A 6000-nucleotide genomic window follows, 5' to 3' on the forward strand; every position below is an offset into this window, starting at 1 on the left:
CCACACCTAAATTGTAGATTGAAGAGGCACATTTCCTTGAGTTTTCTCAGCACTGGGAAATGCATTTTAAGAGTTATCTTCATAGCTATGTGTGTATTTGTGGGCTTAGGGTAAAACCTTGGCCCCACTGAAGTCAATGTGAGGTTTTTTCCATTGTCTTTAATAGGACCAGGATTTCACTCTTAAAGTAAAATCAGAAATGGAGGAGTAGGACATATGGATCTTTGAAGGCTTTATTATTATTATTATTATTGTATTTATTGAGCATCAAAAATCAATTTACTGTTAATTATATGTGTCTGAGTTAGGCCTGGTAATTCAAAACAAGCACAGCTAGAGTAGCTTAGTTCAAGCACCACCTAGTGGATCTGTTTAAGAAAATATAAAAAATCTTGTTAGTTTACAAAGCCAGTCATAGCAGCTACCAGTTTCTTATCTCTAAATATTATTGTAATTAATTTATTGCTATCCTCAGCTAGTCTGATTGGTCCTGTACGAAACATCAAGCCAGTCCTTGCAAATACTAGTAAAAGACCAATAATATGATGATTTTAGATGTTCAATGTACCAAATATTTGCAATATTTCATAATGGACCTCAGAATAAAATGTCCCCCTCCCACTCAGTGTCCCAAACATTAAAAATTATATGAAATGTAATGAGCAGTTTTGAATTACCAGGGAGTTATCTGAAATTGTTCAATTAATGCAAACATCTATATGTAGGAAGCTAGCAAAAAAAGTTATTTTAAAACTAGAGACAGCAAGAGATACTGAGGGCTCTGGATTTTATTAATGAAAAGCATATAATACTCCTGGGGGAATTCTGTGCTGCTGTGCATGCTCAGGATTCATGTCCCCTGCAGTTTTCTTTGCTTCCCTGCAGAAAAATGACTTTGTGATGGGGGAGTAAAGAGAAGCCACAAAAGTGGTCATGCACCCCTCCCGAGCAGTGTGGGCACGTTGTTTTGTGTGCCTGGAGCAGCCAGCAGAGAGGTAAACCATTTTAGGGGGTTGGGGAGGAGATGGGGATGCCCTGGATAGTGGCTCCTACCCAGCACCAGGCTCAACTTCTCTTCCCCTGGAAGGAGTGACTAGGGCCAGGTCAGACCCCCCCCAGAAATCTCCTGGGGCTGAAGAAAGCTCCATACCCCACACCCTTGCTTCCTGCTTGCCATTGCTCCTCAGCTGTGGGGGGAGGGGTCACTATATGGGGAGCTGTTCCCCCATCCACCCAAACCCTGTGCATCCGGACCCCCTACATCCAGAAACCCCCCCATCGAGTCCCCTGCACGTGAACCCCCACCCCACTGAGCCTCACCCCCTGAATGTGAATTCCCTCTGCATCCAGACACCCCCTAACAAACTCCACCCTCTGTATCCGGACCCCTACCTCTGTGCCCCACCCCACTGAACCTCTCACACTTAAATCCCCACCCTGACAAGTGCCCATCCACACTTGGACAACCCTTACAAGCCCTCTCATACCCAGACTTCCAGCCCACTGAGCCCCCCACACCTAGACCCCCCCACTGATCCCCATCCCCCCACACCCAGACCCACTCTGCTGAGCCCCAACCACCTTCACCTGGGACCCCCTGAAGAGTCCTATTCCCCCCACACCTAGAACAGCACAATGAGCTCCTGTGCATCCAGATCTCTCCCAGACTCCCCACTGAGCCATCTACACCCAGATTGCCCCACCCAACCATTCTCACCCCACACCTGAATCCCCTCACACTAAGTTCCTCCACATTTGGATCCTGCTGGGCTGAGCCTGTCTGCCCACACCTGGTGCATCTGGTGCAGAGGGGTAGGGCCCCGAGCTGTTTCTGGGGCAAGCCCTGCTCTTGCATCATGACAGGGTTGGGTGCAGTCTCACTGCTAAATCTGTGTCCCTGGAGTGGGGGTGGGGCTGCAGGGTGATCTCCCACCTCTGTGGCCTGTGCTCCCCACTGCCATGCTGGAGCCTCCAAATAAAATTTTCAGAAGTTTGCAGACTTTTAAAATATTGTAAGCAGGATTTTGAATTTTTTTGGCACAGAATTCCCTCAGGGGTAATACAAGCAACCAAAGAAGGTGCATTAGTCAGTAATAAAGGAAACCTGGACAAATAGCTTGAATAGAAGGGCCTGACACACCAATCATTTGAGCAATTTCTCTAACATACATAAAGACTATTGTCGTTGGTTTTATTTAATCAGGGAAGGTGTTGTTGGTTTTAAATGCAGTATTTCATTTTATTATTATTGCATCATACAGTACCCAGGCACTGACCCTGGAATAAACCTAGGGAGAGGTTTTTTGATCAGGGTGCAGGTTGAAATGAGTTCTTGGTGTTATTAGCAAAAGAAGATGTCTCCTGCTATGTGAGTCCTTCTGTGTTTAGAGACACAGGACTTCATACGTTCCTTGTAAACAAACAAGATTGCATCGAAGAAATACCTGGCTATCACCAATTTCTCCTCCTAACAGGAACATCACCAGAACATTGACTTTTGATCTCAGGTCAAAAAGGGGAAACAGTCCCTTAAAGGCCTTGTGTTGTACAATGAGACCTCCTAGTCCATGTCAAACTACAGAGGGACAAACACCTGGCTATCTGCTCTGCAAGAATTGTGCTCCCAAGGACTCAGAAGCCCTGGTTAGAATCCAGATCAGGATCTATTAGCAAAGCTTCAACTTCCCTGGGAGTAGTAGCTGTCAGGAGGATGTGTACTTTCCAGCATGTTCTCCAATACAAGATTTGCCATAGTGCACTGCAGATAAATTGGGTGGTAATGGGTCTGAGAATGTTTCCCTGTTGACCCAGAAGAGCTTGCACACTACATCACATACATTTTATCTTTATATATATATATATATATATAAATACATGTATATATATATAAAATACATGTGTATGCTTAAGTACCTGATGAGTGGAGTATAAATGCCTAGAGAATTGTGGATATTATGAATATTTTCACATACACACTCAATTAGGCAACATTGTTCTTGACCTATTTTTATTTGTTTTGCCACTTGAATGATCAATATTTCTAAGATCTCCTTCTTTCCCCTCTCAAAAAAGCAACCATGACTGAAAAAAAATATATTGTTTCTGGTCTGAGATTTATCTGATTTTTAGGCTGGAGTGAATTTTTATAGAGGTCTTACTGATATTACATACTTCTATAAATAAGGTATCATAAACCCCTAAAAGGAATTATGAGGTAATTGGGATGCAGCTTTAACAACAAGGTTCTAAACACTAGCCCTATAATTACAAAAATGATTTGACTTATTTAGAACTTTAATAGAACACCCATCTGAAGTCAGAGCACCCACACGGATAAGTGTTTATAAATAGGGATAAAGTGTAGGATGAGAAATTATTTTTACTTTTCAAGTATTAGTCACAGCAAGCTAATTTGGAGCTTGCTTTAGAACTGATGCCCTTTCAGTTACCTGATAGGTTATTTTATATAGCACATCTAGTACAACATATGACCCCCGAATCTGACCACTAACAAACTAAAGTACCTGGCAAAGAAAGCCCTAAGAAAAAGAGACGCATCAGGGACAGCAGCTTTTTAATGTGTTTTACAAGGTTATAAAACTGATCAAACTTTTCCTAGTTTAGAAATCAGCTTAATGTAACACGAGGTGGAATAGATGCTGGGAACTGAGTCAAAAGCAATATTTAACCAAGGACTGTCATTGTCGGACTCAAGGACAAGAATGGACAAAGGAGGCACCAATGGAGAAGAATGGTAGCCTCTTGCACATTGCAAATAATCAGTAATTATTTTGGGGGAAAAATGTCCCACAAGTCAGTTCTGTGACATGGCAAGTGCCACAAAATAAAAGAGGGGGTTTTTTTCTGTCCAGATGTCAACGTGAACCAAACGAAGGCAGAAACAGAGACGCTATTACATTTAAGGCAACACTTAGGAAATGTTTTATGGCTATTGGTAGCCTGCCTGATTGTGCATGATGAGGAACTCCCCTTCTATTAAAGGTAGAAACATTTATCTGCTCACTAATTTTTAAACTTTTTTTCTGAAATAAGCACCACAGTAAGTTTATAGATTAAATAGCTAAATGGAACTGTTGTCTAGTTTGATGTAGCAAATATGGGTATAACTATGAGAATATCCTTGATTCAGAGGTCAGGGACAGAGAGAGTTCATACAGCTCTTCTTTGAGCTGATCATGAAATTTGACATCTGACATTGTTCATGAGTAACAAAGGAAGTAATAAATTCAGGTCATGCTTCTCTGTGAGCTGGAACTGTCATCTCTAAGCGTTTTCTCAGGAAAACACATTACCACCTAAGGCTGGGAATTTCAAAGGAGCCTAAGGAGTTAGGTACCCAAATGGGACCAGATCAGCCTACAATTACCCATAATTCCTCAAAACAAAATGTTACTGAAACAAGAACTGAAAACCTGGGCTGCTGTGCAGGAGTGCTAAATGTCACAGGCCAAACAGTACGAAAGAAGCTTTTGCGACTAAAAGGTACAATAGGTAGGCAAATAATGTCGTACATAACTCGCCTAAAATAAGATATCCACATTTAGTTCTGCACTGTTTTCTGGAATCTAGGTTTCAAGGTGACCTGCAGCACAAAGTATGGGTGGAAATGGGCTTTTGCCTTCCTTTGTTTCTTTATAAAGACAGCCTGAAAATTATGTGTGCCTTTTAAAAAAATAAATATATTTCTGCCTTTTTTGCAAAGAAAATAAGGTTTTGTCTTTCCTGGAGTACTGAGAGGCTGGCTGAAGAACAGGTAAGATTATGGCATCATAACTATCAAGGATGTAAAACCTAAGTAATTAAGAAGGGACTTAAAATCTGGGGCCAAGATTTGAAGAAGTGCCTAAAGTTAGGTTCCTAAACCCATTATGTATTGCTGGATAATCAGTACTTTTGTAAATCAGGTCATTTATTTAGGAGTTTAAATTCAGGCATTCTTTTTTAAATTAATCTCCTCTCTTGATGTTAATATCTATTTAACTAAAATATTTTAAAGAAAAGTTATGAGAAGCTCAGCAATGCACCCTGTTCATTTAACAACAGAGAAAGCATTCTGTGAGGGGGTGCCTACCATGCCCTGCCTCAGAAGAAGCGTCCTCTGAGAAGTTGCATGAAGCACAGCCAATCAGAGTAATTGCAAGGAGCAACCAATCTAGGCCCAGCAGGCTCAGATAAAAGGGAGCTGCAGGGCAGAGTAGAATCAGATGCTGTTAGGAGCTCAAGGAGTAAGGACTGTGTTCCTGGAGGGCTGAGAGAACTGTAAGTACCTTATACAGAGCAGCTACTGGCAGGGACCTAGGGAATAAGATGGAGTTGTTGGCTGCTGGAACTGAGCAATTGAGGGCCCTGAGATGAGGGCAAAGAAGGTGCTGGGGAAGCGACTCAGGGAAGTATAGCAGTACCTAGAGAAGTTAGAGATGCTGTTGCAGCGGGGACTCCATCTCCTATCACTCCTATGTGTAGTTTCTCCTCTGTGCAAGGATTTAGAGGGTGTAATTTAGTTCCAGACCATTAAAGTTAAACACATGGAAAGATGTAACACATTATTAAATATGACCTATTTTAATGAGTTTATTATTTTCCTGTCTTGTTTACAGTGTTAAAGGCTTCAATTTGCTTTTTCTAAGATTACTAAGGGAAGAAACATAGGAATGCAAGATCATATCTGGTTACAAATGTAGCATGGCAAAAATCTAAATGCTGAGGATACACCTCAGCATATTTTGATGTAATTTAACTTAGTTGTTTATAGAGTACTATTTATTATCTTCTTAATTATTACTCTGTTCTGTGCACTTGGTAAGTACTCTCATGTCCCTTGTATTGAATAAAAAGCAATAAATGTACTCATGTATTTCTTTTCAAGAGAGCTCATGGTGTCTGACACCATCAGGTGGTCCAGAGACATCTACACAGAACATATTGTGGGACACCGTCAGTACTAGGATGAGTAAACGAGACTGCCGGTCAGGGAAATAA

This window comes from Gopherus evgoodei, chromosome 2 (assembly GCF_007399415.2).
Source record: "Gopherus evgoodei ecotype Sinaloan lineage chromosome 2, rGopEvg1_v1.p, whole genome shotgun sequence".
In the NCBI taxonomy this organism is placed as follows: domain Eukaryota; kingdom Metazoa; phylum Chordata; order Testudines; family Testudinidae; genus Gopherus; species Gopherus evgoodei.